The 16,535-nt window shown below is 43.5% G+C and overlaps 1 long non-coding RNA gene across 1 annotated transcript in view; it reads left to right on the top strand.

The window, feature by feature from the left end:
- The window catches only part of LOC130541553 (uncharacterized), a 94,680-nt gene extending 79,024 nt beyond the window's left edge, over positions 1-15,656 (top strand). The window contains exon 3 of the long non-coding RNA XR_008955623.1: positions 13,645-15,656. This is a non-coding gene — a long non-coding RNA (uncharacterized LOC130541553). The remainder of the gene's footprint in view (positions 1-13,644) is intronic.
- Positions 15,657-16,535: the final 879 nt, after the last annotated feature.

Here is a 16,535-nt window from a genome sequence, read left to right as displayed (position 1 = left end):
TGTATCTAGGGCTTATGATGAACCACCTCTGTACTTAATAAATACTGCGATACATTCTTTCATTTAATTCCCACTATGTTCCTAATGAAGTGGGTACTATTTTATAGGTGAAAACATTCAGATTCAGAAATAAGAAGTGATGTGCTTGGGCCATGCTGTTAGTAAGAGGTAAGGCCAGGATTCAAAGATGTATTTTATTTCATTTTTATTATTGCGCTCAACATCAGTGACTTGGAAATTTCTTTGTCAGCTGGAGATTTAAGGTGGGGGCATTTTCACAAATCTCAAAACGACATTCCTGTTAGAAAGCTTTTGCAGTCTTCTTTGTAGGAATATGTTTCAAGGAGTGGGTTGCTCTTTAGTATCTTAAATCCTATGGCCCTGATTATCATATACTTCCTGGCAGGTGCAGAGCTTTTGCTAACTCTAATTTTCTTCCTTTCTGGGTTCAGCGCACACCATTCTGTCCTCAGTTCCTATAAGGGATGGTTAATCCAGCATGGCTTAAATGGAGCCCTTTTCTGCATCCTCCTCTGCTCCTCTGACCCGGGCCCTTGTTTCTTTTAAACAACCCTCTTTACACACCAAACTGTTATCCGATCCCCTTCCTCCTTCCTTCTCTAACTCTCACTTATGCTTTCCACACCAACAACCCTAGTGTCCACTTTTACCCCCGAATTTAGTGGTGCTTCAGAAAGAAGCTCCTGGTCCCTTGAAATCATAGTTGGATTATTTCATTCATGCCTGGAGAGGGTCTCCCATCCCCTTCAAAGAAGCAGAACAATGTAGAAAAGAAAAATGGCTGAACACCCTGCACGATTATGGATAAAGGGAAAAGTCAGTAAAATCCTTTCCTGATATACACGGTAAAACCTGGAGTAAAAGAAAGCAGCAGAGTATGGGATTCGGGGTAATGGAATTTTCCGGATACTTAAGACTTAATCTTTCTACAGTGTACGAGTCCTCTTTCTTGTATCTATAAGAGTAGCACTACAGCCATAATGACTATTTCTTGATTGAAGGTTCTGCGTAGTTGCCTGGTCATCGTTCTGGGCAGGCATGGGCCTCCACGGTGACGGAGGCAGACCCAAGGCTGGGATTTGCCTCCCCTCTGAGATGTGCCACATCCAAAAAGTTTTGTCTTCTTTTTTCGTTTCTGGCACCTGAAGGTTCTCTCTTGATTTTTCAATAAGGCCAACAAATTTTCTTAAAAATTAAAAATAATATCAGTCTGACATTTCTAATGTTGAAAGGGCAGGGCTTCCACCCCAGTTCACACTGCTCTCTTGACTAGATGTGGCTCCTGTGTCTCTATTTAGTGCTCAGCCATCAGGGTGTTAATAAAGGTGGAGGGCTCTCCTATTTTAGAGAATTTGTCCAATACCCACTTAACTAAAGTGAGCAAGAAGAAGTAACATAGGTGACATGTATACAATGGAATACTATGCAACCATAAAAAGGAATGAATTAACAGCATTTGCAGTGACCTAGATAAGACTGGAGACTGTTATTCTAAGTGAAGTAACTCAGGAATGGAAAACCAAATATTGTATGTTCTCACTTCTATGTGGGAGCTAAGATAAGAGGACATAAAGGCATAAGAATAATGCAATGGACTTTGGGGACTTGCGGGGAAGAGTGGGAGGGGGGCGAGGGATAGCAGACTACAAATATGGTGCAGTGTATACTGCTTGGGCGATGGGTACACCAAAATCTCACAAATCACAACTAAATAACTTACTCATGTAACCAAATACCACCTCTACCCCGATAACTTATGGAAAAATAAAAAAAATTTTCTCATTAAAAAAAAAGTAAGGTAGGTGCTTAACTTATTAAGTGCTTAGTACTTATATCTTGTAATCCTTATAACAAACCTGAAATATGGACATTTGTTTTCCACATCTTAGAGCCTGGGGAAACCGAGGCTCACAGAGGTTCCCAAAGTAAGTTGTCCAAAGTCAGCAAGGTAGCGACTAAGAACTTAGGATTCTTTACCTTCCATATATTTGCTCTTCCCACTAGCCCACATTGGCTAGGATGCAGTTCAAATCTGGAAAACTCATCCTTCCAACTTGTAGCAGTCACTCTTTTTTCAGGTGGCGGCTTGAGCAAGTGTGGGCCATTGGGTGCCTGGCAAAGACATATTTTGGAGGCCTCATCCTCCTTCAAGGTCTAAAGGCACCAACACTGTCATTGGCCCTAATCTAGTGCATCACTCCTTTTCTTGAGCCCTTCCACCTGCCCGCCTTCCTCCCCAGCAAACAGACTTTCCTGTAATAAGGTCAACCTGGGAGCAGTTTTCTTATCATCTCAGATGGGAGATCACTTCCCAAACCACAATGTCTAGTTATTCAACTTAGCCAAATCTGATAACATTTCTGAACTTAATTTACCTATCTGTATATAGAGATTAATAATCCCTCACTTTAGTTAACAGTGTCCAAGCATGTTGCCATTACCATGGTTTTATTTTTTTCTCCAGGAAGTTAAATTAATTTTTAAAAAACAGCTCAGAGTTATTGAGCACTTTTTATGTGCCAAGAACCAAATCTCTTTATATTCATGTTGTGGTTTATTCTCACAACATCTTTATGGAGTAGGTATGTCATTATTCCCATTTTAAGGATGAGGAAACCAAGATGAAGTAACTCATCCAAGAAGTAAAGGGACCTCTCTGAATGAAGAGCTCAAATCCACAAGTTCTACCCTCTGATACAGGGGAATAAAGTATTCCTTCCATTGTTCAGGGAAGAGGACAAAGGCGGGGGGCCCAGAGGCATGGTCAAGTTAACACATCAGCAGAATAAGGATAAGAAACAGAGTGGGCTTTACTTTAAGGATGGGGCTTTTATGATACAATCTTACATCTCTGTTAAAACTCATAAGGATGTAGAGACTCAGAAATGCAGTTCTGGTGACTCCATGAAACAAACTGTATTTGGATGACGCCCCATTCCCCAGAGAGGTCTAAGGCTGCCCAAGGTCTTTCTTCAAGCAGTCCTTTCTCCTGTTGTCCCTGCTCCTTAGGTGAGTCTGCTGGCTCTGTGCCCACACCCAGGTCTGGGGTTTATAGCCTGGGCTGCCCTTACACCCCTGGGGAGACCTCCCATAGCCTCCTGACCCTGAACGGTGGCCCGAGGCTCCATGGACCTTTCTTTTTCAGGAGGCAGTGCTCCCTGCCAAGAAGGTGTCTGCTTTGGGCGGGAGGGGAATGAGTACAGAGACAACTTGGTTCTGTGCCCTGATCTTGGTTAGGAGAGGGCTTCAGGGGAGTTTGAGTCCCAGTGACCAGCCCCAGAAGCTTTCAGGAATTTTAGATTCTTGACTTGGCCCCAAATAACCCCCTGCTGGATCTGCTGGTGTCTCCACTGCCAAAAAGCCTAAGGAGGACATGGAAGCCTCCCCCACAGAGACCTCCCGCCCTCAGCCCTCTTGGATGTGCACACTGGAGCCTCCTTACAGGGACATGACCTTCAGATGGTGTGCCTCACTCGGGAAGGTCGACTGAGGCTGGAAGGGCAGCTCGGGGAAGACAATATCAAACTCTCAAGAGTTGATGGTTCTATTTTATACTTCAACTTTCACCCCCTTTCCTTCCTTCAACTTCTTAGTTCTTTTCTGTCACGTGAAAGAACCAGTAAATTCTGGGTTCAAATACCAGCTCCCTTACAATCATCTTTGTGACTGTTGGAAAACTGCATAACCTCTCCCTGCCTTGGCATTTTTAAACCTGTAAATTAGGGATGATAAAACCTTTGCAGTTTTTAAGAACCACAGATAGAGTATACCAAATGCCAAATATTTAATAAACAGCAACAATGATAATAATATTTTAGTATACTACCATATGGCATGATAAAGAAAAATTAGCTAAAGGGATTTTATTTTATCTCTAAAAATGCTGTGGACCAAGACATTTAGGAATAGGTCTTTAATCAAGGTTCAAGAGACTTAAGAATAAATAGGCATCTCAGCTGTAGAAAAATGTTACAGAGGTTGCATAAGAATCAATCCCACAGTCATGTCTCTGAGTGTCAAGATCTCTCTGCTACTCTGATCTTTCTGTCTCTCTAGGTCCCCATATACATGTCCTTGTCTCCTTTTACCTGTCACTGGACAGCATACACACACTCAGAGACTGCTCCTGCCTTGGGCCCTTCAACCCTGAAGAGAGCAGAAAAATGGATTGTAAGTTGATTGGCCAAACTCATGGGAAAGCAAGGAAACTGCTATGATGATGGCTGGGCTTGGGGCCCCTGTCAGCAGAAGACTCTATTGGCTGATGAAGCTGATGGCAGGGCCATGTTGGAGGTACACCAGTTCCTAGGGAAGTCTGATGGCAACAGTTCCTGGCAGGTATTTTACTGTCTCAGACTAGAGCCTATTCACATGGCACTAGGCCTTCTGCTCTCCCACTAAGTGATTCTCTGTGTGTCACATGCTAGCAATAGACAACCGGATCCTAAAACAGGGACATCAGAAGCTTAACTCTGCAAACTGAGGGACTTTACGCGGTCAGAGAGGAGGGTGATAACACATCAAATATCTAATGCAGGAGACGACAAATAGGCTGCATGCTCCACACAATCAAGGCTAATTATTTGAGCATGCTTCTAGATTGGGAATGGAAGTTAAAAAAAAAAAATGAAAAAGTAAGGAAAAAAAAAAAAGCAAGCTTCTTATCTGAAATTGCAATCCTACCCCTGAAGAAGCACACATCTGGAATTCATTCCCTGAGGCAGTGAGCCATAGACCAGCTCTGTACCAGGACCCGGCCCAGCTACCACGCGCTAGTGACTGAGCGCAGGCTGTGCTTTGCAAGGGGTTGATAGAATGTTTCTTGGATAAATATTCGTGCCAAAGTTAGTTTTTGAGCCATGGCTCGTAAATATACAGTATTCCAGGGAAAAAGTACAGAATGTCCTCCTGGGGTTGACAAGCAAATAGTTTCATAAATAACCCTTTTGACACGTGTAAGATGTTAACATTTCTGAGGTTTTGGGCAGGGGCAAATGTGGATTTAATTGCTCGATTCAGTCTGGAGCCACAACTGGACTTGGATGTTATTTCTTGGGGGCCCATGGAAATGTTTTTTTTTGGCTTGCGAGCCCTTGTCCTGCTTGTCAGCCCTGAGGACAAAGGCTTCCTCTTGGAAGATTCTGGGCCAGTGCAGGGTACCGCACAGGTGAATCCGACCAGACCAGCAATCAAGGAGACTGGCAAGGGACATCCGATAGATACAATCCTTACTCAACAGGAGGGCAGGGCTGAGCCACAATATTGACTGTTTTAGAGGCACCGACAGTGCCCAGCCTGGGGACTGTTTTCGTAAGAGGGAGAAAGTTCCAAAGAAACCTCCTATTTTGATAGTTTTTTTTTTTTTTTTTTTCTTAACAGTAAATTTTGGGCAGACCCTGAATGGGCTAGATCAAATACTATGTCTATAGGGATTTTAGTCAAAAGCCCAACTGCATCTTTAATCAGTTACTGGGACAGATTGGGGTTTGTCAAAAATGTGTTTCACACTGACCCTGTCATATTTCTAGAATTCTACCTTTGAAACGCATTGAGGTCCAACCTATTCACATGTAGAGTGTTATCTGGGCAAAAGAGATGAAGACATTACATTCTTGAGATCCTTGATAATCATTTATATGGTGCTTTAAAGTTTCCCTAAGCCCTCCCACATCTACAACTGCAAATGAACCCTAGAATAACACTGTGGCACCTGGTCAATAGGGCAGCTGTCACCATTCCCATTTTACAGGTGGGAAGCAGAAGTCAGGTGAGAGGAAGATAATTGGCTAAGGCTTCCTGGTAGTAAATGGAAGAACAAGGATTTGAATTGGGGCCCCTGGCCTTTTGAAGCTATGTCAACAAAAGGCTTGGTTTATCAGACAGGCTAGGAAAGCAGAGAGCAGGACCTGGAGGAAAAGAGATCTGGGATAAGAAGATTTTGAGGCAGGAACAATGAAAACAATGAGAAGAGGGCTCTGAGCATTTTGGGGACCCTGTTCCGATGGGAGGCCAACAGCATCTGATTTTTATTATGCCTTAACCAGGCGTCGGGACGATAACCAGCCACACCTGTCCTCACATGCTACCTTCCTGGGGCTGGAGCTGGTGGCAGATGCAATGTCATCATGATGTTCCCAGGTGTGAGAAGAGCCCTTGCAGGTCTCAATTACAATACACTGACAGACAGCACGGCAGCCTGATTCTGAAGATGGTTCCAAATTCACCTGTGGAGACAGGAATGTAAAAAAATTTAAAAACAGGATAAGAAGTCTCTCCACTCTCTCATTTACTAGGTATATTGTATTTCTGTAGATTAACTTAAAAGGTCTAAATCCACCTTCAGTGAAAGTTAAGATAAAAATAATGGTAATAACTGCTGTCATCTGACTGCTGAGCCATATACCGGTCCCAGAGTCCAGCCCTTAATATGTGGAAACAGTTTATTGAGTGGACTGAACTCAACAGGGACACAGACAGGAAATGGATTTCTCTTTCTCTCCAAATGCTGCACTTCCAAACACTCTGCTAACTCCCTCCAGCCCCTGGATGACTTATTGGACAGATTCATACTTTTATTTCTCATCAGTTTAGCTTAACAAGTACTGTTTTTGTTAGGAACCAAACTCGAGTCAGCTTTCCTGGCTTAGTAAAACCAGGTATCTACCCCAAGGTTTGTAGTGATGGAACAAAAGGTTTTTATTGTAGGGGACCAAGCGAGGGGGTCCAAATTGTTGAATGTTTAAATCCTGACCTACCTGATGGCTTGTAGGCAAGGATTTTTAAAGGCAGGGGTAAACTACAGGAAAGCGGAAGTCACAGTATGAATCATAAATTAATGCATGAAGGTAACACATTGGACCTAAAAGGGTGAGATATGTTGAAGTAGAGCTTACAAGTCATAGGTACATTTAAAGACTTTATGATTTGTAATTGGTTAGGGAAGAAAAACTTTGTTTAAAAATTTGAGGTCAGTGGAAGACTGTTAACTGGCTAGGGGGTGTGACTTTTTCTAAGCCCCCACCCCAGGAAGAAACTTAGAATAAAGAATGCTGGTTAAAGTTTAGTCATTATTTTCTCCTTATCTGAGATCTACATGTCACTGGATCTGTTCAGTGGGGGTTGAGTTTCTGAAAGACAACTGAAGGACACATGTTAAGATATTATCTTGAGGTTCTACAGGGAAAGGAAACATCTCTTGGACTGTAACTTTCTTAGCTATTGTTTTAGGCTACTATTACTTTTGTGTTTAAGAAATTATTTCTTTCTTGGACTAGCTAGGTGCCTGGGATTTCCCCCGAAGGAAATCAGGATTTGGGATCTGCAGGCTCTTAAAAAAGGGGATCCCTATTCTGTCTTACTTTTGGCATTTATACTCAATTTCAGATGCTAAATGGTCCTTCAAGGTTATACCAGACTTCAGTCTCCCATCCTATTCAAAGTCCCCCCAACCCCAACTCAGGCTATAGGGATCTGTTGTGGGTTGGGAGGGAGCACATGGTATCTTTTTTCACTTGTACTGAACTTTCTTTCAAGTCTCTCTGGCTGGCTCCTTCAGAGTCAGGGTAGGGTGGGCATTAAGGAAGAAGGGAGTCCCTTGCAAAAATGCTGGAATCAGCCATCAGTGCTACTTTGGGGCAGTTGCCCATTTGCTGGCACTCCAGGATATACTTGCAGATTCTCAAAAGCCTTGAATGAATATTCAGGGATACCTCCTGGGACACTCCTCGAAGCTGTGCCCCATTTTTTTTTTTCTAATCATTGTCATTTATTGGCTTAAAAAACAATATCCCAAAGTCTTGATTTGGGTGTGTGTCAGCGGTGGTGGGGCCAGAGCAGCTCACTTAATTCACATCTTGTGAAAACCCAGTCATACCGGCCTAATTGACAAGCACAAATGGCTCTGGCGAAGGTGAGGGAGCCAAGCGCAAATGACAATGCCATCAGAGTTGACAACAGAAGTGTGATTAAAGTGCGTGCTAACCAGCATTCCCTGCATGAGGTCAGTCCTCTCACTGATCTCCTACTTGTAGTCAGATTAATAATTATACTGTACCTGCAAACACAGATTTTCCCTTTCAAAATGCATTCACATCTGTGATCGCTTTTATTCGGCCCCCTCAATAAGGCAGTCACAGCAGGATCTGTATTATTGGCCCATTTCACATCAGAAAACCGAGCCCTGTGGAGATGAAGGCATTCCCGATTTCCCCCAGCAGGTGAATGGCAGAGTAAGAAATGGAAATCCCATCTCCTCCCTCAGAGTCCTTAGCTCGAGTGAGACTCCTCAATAGTATATTCAAAGACACATCAAAAAAGGCCAGCTGTCCTTGGCTGACTATGAAGCTGGGGTTCCTGCTGGGCTGCTTCTGCAGGCAGAGACAAGAGCTCTTTCCACGGCCTGAGTCTTGCTTTTGTCCAGGCTTCCTGTGTGCATGCTCACTGCATGTGTTCATTTCCTTGCATATTTCTTTTCTTTCTTTAAGGAGAAGGTAGAAGACAAACTGAGGGGCTTTCAAACAGATAGGGAAAATCTTGGTCCTGTCCTCCTATCTCTACAGCACCTGAAGGCACCATCTTCCACATTCCCTTCCTCTCTTTCTATGAGAAGCACTGGGAGAAACAATAATTTCAGTAATAACATCTATTTGTTGAGCACTTACAATGTGCTAAGTATGGTAGTAGGTGTCTTACATACATTTTTTCCCCACACTCCTTTCAACTACTGGAGAAAGAGACACTTTAGGTACATTTTTCCCCCCAAAACCACTGAGGTCAAATGTGTTTCAGAATTCAGGATTTCTTTTAGTTTTTAGGAAGGTAAGATGGAGTAGGTACTGTACATAGTCTCACACCCTCAACAGAATCTGCAGCAGCATTTTGCTATCAAACACATTCACTTTTCTGTGGTAAAACATAGAAATAGTCACAAAAGAAGGATAAAAGTAATAAATAGCTTCAGGTTAATGCAGGTTGACTTTTGCACCCAAGTCAATGCATACCAAACTTAATAAAGAAATTTGTCTTTTTTAGAGCTCTTTGGACTAGAGAATTGCAGATGAGGGACAGTGGGTCTGCATTATTATGCTCATTTTACAGATGTCAGTATGGAAGTTCAGAGAGCTTCTCATCCAAGCCACATGGCTGCGAAGTGACAAGGCTTGGAGACAACCCAGCACTCCTGACTTCAGCACCTGCTCCCTTAACCATGAGGGTTCCCTGGAACATTCATCTCTGGAAGCAACAGACATGAGCATCTCTACCAACAAGCAGTTGTAGCTTTCATTCCTTGAGGGTGAGGGCAGCAGAACTGTTGGAATCTCTTGATCCAGTTTTAAGAATACATATAATGGACCATAGCTGGGCACTGCCTGCTCTAAATCCTTGCTACTAAAGTGTGGTTCATGGACCAGCAATATTGGCATTACCTAGGAGCTTGTTAGAAACGCAGGATCTCAGGTCCTACCTATGACTTGCTGAATCAGAAATGCATGTTAACAAGCTCCTCAAGTGGCTCACTGTTGCAGCCCAGTTTGAGCATCTCTGGTCTAAAGCTCTTTCCTTGCGTGATCTCACTTAGCAATCCTCACAACAACCCCATGAGACAGGCACTATTGTCATCCACCTTAGACCACTAAAGCGAGGTCCAGAGAGAGTAAATGTAGTTTCCCGATACAAACAGAGGTCAGTCTGACTCCATTGCCTAGGTTGTTCACCACCATGCTGTCCTTTCACTTTCAGGCAGAAAGTGAATCCAGAAACCCTCAGGAACTCTGGATGGGCCTGTTCCTCTTGACGGGTAAGGAGAGAGATGAAACTCAAGTTGCAAATTAGTGGCTCAAAAGGGGCCTCCCCTCCACTGTCTCCCGTGCGTCCTCCCTCAGCTCCTTTATCTAACTATAGTAGCCACGGAGCTGTTCGCACCAATTTTCATTCTCTGCCTTCTGGACATGTGACGTGATTTCACTTTCTTATTCCACTTAAACACAAGCAAGGCCATGTGACATGCATCAACCATTGGCCAATGATATGGGGGTGGAAGTGACATGCATCATTTCTGAGCATTTAATTGTCAGTGCTGGACGTGCAGCACCCCCTGTCCCCTGCCACAGGGGTCCTAGAAGCATGTGTGGAAATGAGGCCTCTGTCAGTCTGGTCCCTGAGAGATGACAAGGAGCAGAGCCCCCACCAGCCCACACTGGATGTGTAACACGAGGAAGAAATAAACTTTTGTGCTTTTAAGCCACTGAAATTTGGGGGGTTGTTTGTTACCCTGGCATAACCTATCCTATCCTGGCTGATTCTCTGACTCATCTTCCTTCCTTCTAGAGGGACTGATTTACTCTGTGGGAATGCCAGCCAGCATCCCTGTGGGTGGGAAAAATATACCTGCTTTCATGTACCTAAGCTAATAGCTTCTTTCTCTCAACTGCCTGCGAGAACTTGTCTTTCTCCCCGTTTCTTTCTCAGTACCAGATTTATTTCTGATTTGTTTTTCTTGTTGAGCCTCTACAACTCCTTATTTTCCAAGGCTATTTTTAGTGGCTCCATTCTACCCTGAAGGAAATAGTTCACATCTTGGTGCCCAGGGCTTTTTTAGCTCCTTTTAATGGGAGAGGATAGCACATATCAACAATTCTTTAAGCCACCATGTCATTTCCCCAAGAGGCTCAATGAAGAACAAAATGTCTCCATCAAACAAGTTTTCAATGTTAGTCTCCAACCTTTTCATTGTGCATGATGCTCTCTGGTGCGAACAGAGTGATTTTAACTTTCCATTGCTTTCTTCCTTTTGTAGGTTAAGCCTGTTTCTTAAGCCTGGTGATTTCATAGGCCTCCTGAATCAGTCTTTGGGAATGGTGTTCAAAAATCTATGTTCTTCACAAGCTCCTGGAGTGATTTATCTATGGACTACTTGAGGACAGGTGTTTGGGAAGTCTTGGCTATGTATTCTACATACTGAGCTACACGTTTGTCATAACTAATCCCTGCTCATTAAGATGTCATCATTGAGAAAAACTGTAATTTAAAAACACATTCCTCATGGATGTTTATAGCAACTTTATTCATAATTGCCAAAACTTGGAAGCAACCAAGATGTCCTTCAGCAGGTGAACAGATAAACTATGGTACATCCAGACTATGAAATATTATTCAGTGCCAATATCCAAGCCATGAAAAGACATGGAGGAAACTTAATGCCTAAGTGAAAGAAGCCAATCGGAAAGGGTTATGTACTGTGTGATTCCAGTGATATGATATTCTGGGAAAAGTAATATTATGAAAACGGCAAAAGGATCAGTGGTTTCCAGGGGTTTGTGGGGAGGGAGGAGTGAGTAGATCGAGCACAGGGGATTTTTAGGACAGTGAAACTATTCTTCTGTATGACTTTATAATGTTGAATACATGTCATTATATATTTTCCCAACCCTATAGATAGAATGTACAACACCAAGAGTGAACCCTTATGTAAACTATGGACTTTGTGTGATAATCATGTGTCAACGTAGGTTCAACATTTGTAATAAACATACCACTCTCGTGGAAAGTGTTGGTAGTGGGGGAGGCTGTGCAGTGTGTGGGTAGGAGGTATATGGGAACTCTCTACCATTCCACTTAATTTTGCTGTGCCATCCTGGACAACATTCTCTTCCATGCTTCTGGAGGAAATTATGTCTCCCCGTAAGCAAGGGTGAAGGGAGGAGTTGAGTATTCCAGCTCCTCTATGGATTTTCCATTTGCCATTCAATGTCTTCTTCCTTACTGGGAGGGCCAATCAAGACAAAAGGAGGATCTGAATGGAGCTGTCATCACATGAGGAAGTGCTCAGGCCATGGACTGGAATAACCAGGATGATCAAGGCCTTGTTTGCAGCAGGTTGTGACCCATTTCCTGTCTGGCAATTTGCAGCCAGACTTCTACACTCTCTCATTCCGAGGGAATGTCTGGGAAGCAAGAGCTTTGTATTCTCTGTATTCATTATGCAGGAGCTACAATCATGACGGCTTGTGGAGATCAGGAAGGAAGCTAGGCCTGGGGAAATCGGACAAAAGGGGCAGCATGTACCTCAGAAGCATTTGGATGGGAGAACACCTAAACAGACTGGGCAAAGAGTCAAGCAATACACAGAATTCAGAAAGTAGCAGATCAGGAGCCACATGAATAGAATAGACTGGGCCATGGAGAGGAGGCAGGAGCACCTGACCAGAGGAGCAGCCTCTTAGCAACTTTATTCTATGGGGGAGCAGGTGTGAGATGAAGATAGCCATCCTAGGGTCTGGCTTCAGGAGTGAAGACCCAAGTGGGTCTTCCAGGGCAACCTGGCTGTGATGGGAAGGAAGTGCTCAGGGTTAAGGATGCTACTCACGCATCATGTGAACACATAAGAGAGTTTAACCAGTTTCCACAAAGTATTCTAGGACATCAGCTGCTGAATTGAGGATTTCCCATCCCTGGGAAGGAGAAAAAACTGTTAAAAGACAGTCAAGGAAGTAAGTGGCTCCTTTAGACCACAACACTTATTTGCGCTTATAACTCACACACTCATGTGCTTATAACCCCAAAGAAATCCTTTCCTCTTAGTCCCAATTCTATTTAAATTTACTGGCCATCTAAACCTTTCCCTTTGGTACAGCTTGCGAGTATTTTAAGAGAACATCTGTTAACACTTAAAAGGAATGAAAACCAAAGGATCTGCTTGGTTTGTGGATAGCTGTGAAAACATAATTGACAGTCAAGCTTACATTTCACGAAAGAAGCTGAAATTTGTTGGACATTTGTTGGACTAGCGTTTATAGAGTGGAAACAATACTAATGGTAATAGTAGGAGTGGTAGCTTTAATACTAGAAATAATAATGATACAAATATATAACCGTTGAGCTTTTCTACTAAGGTCAAAGATTTGCTGCTGGGCAGGTTTAGCAAACCTGGATTCTCCTGTGGGTTTCCCAGCTTTCTTTTCTATTTTTTATAACCCACTTTCAGCATAGGATCTGGTATAATTTATACTATAGGGTAAAACATTTTCAAGGTTAATGTGATGACTGTTTTAGAGGAGGTTTTCTCTGTATCTTATTTTTCTTTCTTTTTTTTTTTGAGATGGAGTCTTGCTCTGTCGCCCAGGCTGGTGTGCAGTGATGCAATCTTGACTCACTGCAACCTCCACATCCTGGGTTCAAGCGGTTCTCATGACTCAGCCTTCCAAGTAGCTTGGATTACAGGCCTGTGCCACCACCCACAGCTAATTTTTGTACTTTTAGTAGAGATGGGGTTTCACCATGTTGGTCAGGCTGGTCTTGAACTCCTGACCTCAAGTGATCCTCCCACCTCGGCCTCCCAAAGTGCTGAGATTACAAGTGTGAGCCACCATGCCCTGACTGTCTGGATCTTATTTTAATGATAGAATCTTTAAATCTGCTGATGTTGGACTTTAAGGTTGAAGGTAAAAGTTGCAGGGGGTGGGGGTGTTAATTTGGGGTTGGGTTAATATTTGGCAGAGTGCAGCCTGGATGATGCTGGGGCTTGTTAGTGGCTCTTCCAAAAGTCCTTGAAATCATACAAGTGAAAACCTTTGCAAACTGTAAAAGACCATTAGATGCCAAAACAAATTATTTTTCTTATTACAGGTGACCAAGAGCAGAGGCTGATGCCAGGGGAAGACAAGAGGGAGCTGGAGGAGTGAAGGCAAAAAGATGAATTATTAATAATTTCTAAGTGTATGAAGTGTTAGGGTACAGAAGTTGAGAAACAGCTGTTCTTTATATCAACCAAAGCCAGAAAATAAGCATTAATGACAGCAGGAAGATATAAAAGATACAGAGTTATATTAACTGCAGAAGAGGGTGGGAAATAGAATTTATTCATGCAGTCATTCAACAAACATTTATTGAGCACCCAGTATGCAGCAAGCACTGTGCTAGGTGCTGGGAGGGTAAAGATCAAAGCCAAATCCTGTGCCCCCAAGTGGCTCACAGAGTCATGTGTCTGCTGGACTGTAAGCCCCTCCAGGGCAGGAGTGCACGAGCCAGGCCACTACATCCCCAGATATGTGCCTTCCTCCTAGTAGATGCCTAATATAGATTTGTTGCATAAATGATTGAATTAAGGTTGAACCAGAAGGAAAGACAAAGATGCCATCTGGTAATCATAGATCCTTGTATGTAGCCTGAGGCTGATTTATTTCTGCCTGGCAGCAGGAGGGGAGTTGACGGAGATCTATATTCCCTTGAAAACTACGTGTCTTTAGTCTTCCTTGGTGTGCTGTATTTTGGAGAAAGTTGCCTGGTCTTTGGAGAAGGTCAAATTGCACAAGTCAGACCGGAAAGTCCACCAACCCTCCGAGTCAAATTCTTGGCCCGAGAGTTTATATTTAATTACATATTGTCACCAGTCATCTGCTGTTCCAAGAACACAGAACACTGCTTCCAAAGCAGATACCTTTTTTGGACCTCCACTTCCCAAATCTTGTCCGTTGGAGTCAAAAGAGCTCCTGGCAGTGTAACTGACAACTGCACATCTGCGAATGGCACGAGTCACTCAGCTCCCAGAAAGAAGTGGAAGGCTTCTGTTTCCCTGCCTGCCGTTGATGGAAAGAGATGGATGAGGCGAGGTCGTCACAAAGCCCCTTATACACCGTTTGCATATGGCTGGGCGTCCACAGGGTAGAGACGGCTCTGTCTGTGCGAATCCCAAACTCTTTTCTGCTCATCCAAAGCTGTGCCCGATTCCCTTGAAGCCCACTGAATGACGCCCACACAAAGGCCTGTCTGCTCCGAGGAGCTCCTCCCTGTTGCTTTCCTTCACATCTCAATAAACCCTTCTCATCTTATATTTATCAAATGTAATCACAAAGGGACCACTTAATTAACAGGCTGCCATTGTATGGAGGATGATTTGGAAACTTAAAGGCATTTGAGAAACCTCATACTGTTCCAGACGACAAAAACAGTGGGATGCACCATCTGGGAGGGAGCTTCCTCCGAAACAGATGCCAGTGTTTCCGTGATAAAGAACCTAATATTATAACATCATAGTATGTTGTGCCATTTGGTGAGGACAGGCAGTCCTCCTCTGAGCGAATGTTCTCAGGTTTCGCCAAATCATTCAGCACCAAAATATTTGCTCTGGCAAAGGGCGCTGGTTTATTCTTCTCTTGGGTCTATTTCCCCTATGGAGCCCTTGCAGGGCTGGACACATTGAAGGAGCTCAAATAAAATTTGTGGAGGAATCTGTTGGCTGGGAGGGTGGCATATGGTCAGAGTGTGGTCACTACATGCTATGAAGGAAACAGCAGGTGAATTCAGTTCCAAGGGCTTATTTCAAGACTAATGGATTTTTGACACATAGGCTTGAACTTTGCTTCAAAACAAAATGCTGGACTTGGCCTTCTATCATTCTGCCTCTCCTAACCCTTATCTCCAACTACTTCATTGTTTAGTTTACTTTTATTGAGCACCTTCCTATGTGCCAGGCATTGTGCTGTGCTCGGTAGGAGGATGAAAAAATAAATACAATATAGACACTGCCTGCAAGGACTTAAAAAGCTTATGTGATCCCTTTTATATATAACTGCTACTATTTCCCCTATTTACATAAGAAACATCTACCCATTGTAGAAAATTTAGAAAGCACAGACAAGCAAAAAGAAAAAAAGTTGGCTGGGTGCAGTAGCTCACACCTGTAATCCCAGCACTTTGGGAGGCCAAGGCAGGTGGATCACCTGAGGTCAGGAGTTCGAGACCAGCCTGGCCAACATGGAGAAACCTTGCCTCTACTAAAAATATAAAAATTAGCTGGGCGTGGTGGAGCATGCCTGTAGTCCCAGCTACTCTGGAGGCCGAGGCAGGAGAATAGCTTGAACCTGGGAGGCGGAGGTTGCAGTAAGCCAAGATCACGCCATTGCACTCCAGCCTGGGCAACAAGAGCGAAACTCTGTCTCAAAAAAGAAAAGAAAAAGTTAGTCACAATCCTCAGAGGTAAGCCACTGAGAGAAATCTCTTTGTTTAATTCCTTTAGTCTTTTCTTCTGTGTAGGTAGCTTCTGTATTGCTTCTCTCATGCCATCTTAGTCTCGTCCCTACATTGCTGATGATATCTTGCCCTTCTGGGAAAGGTCTCTTCACCTCCCATCTGGCTATCCACATCCTACTTTCTACTAACTTCTGGGTTGACCTTCTTCTGGGAGGCTGATCTCATCCCCGGTAGAAAGATCATGGGTTATGGAGACTGTGGTTTGGATCTTGGTTTCTTCAACTTAACTAGCTGTAGACATGGGCAAGTCACTTTATTTCTCTGAGTGTCAGGTTTCATCTCATTAAGATGGAGGTTAGAACCTTGCAGAGTTTTTTTTTTGTTTTTTGTTTGTTTGTTTGTTTGTTTGTTTTTTGAGACTCCTCTGACACCCAAGCTGGAATACAGTGGTGCAATCTTTGCTCACTGCAACCTCCACCTCCCGGATTCAAGCAATTCTCCTGCCTCAGCCTCCACAGTAGCTGGGATTACAGGTGCCCCCCACCATG

This window comes from Pan paniscus, chromosome 4, assembly GCF_029289425.2.
Source record: "Pan paniscus chromosome 4, NHGRI_mPanPan1-v2.0_pri, whole genome shotgun sequence".
Lineage (NCBI taxonomy): Eukaryota > Metazoa > Chordata > Mammalia > Primates > Hominidae > Pan > Pan paniscus.
Note: the sequence above shows the minus strand (reverse complement) of the source record. Positions and strands in the feature narration are given on the sequence as shown.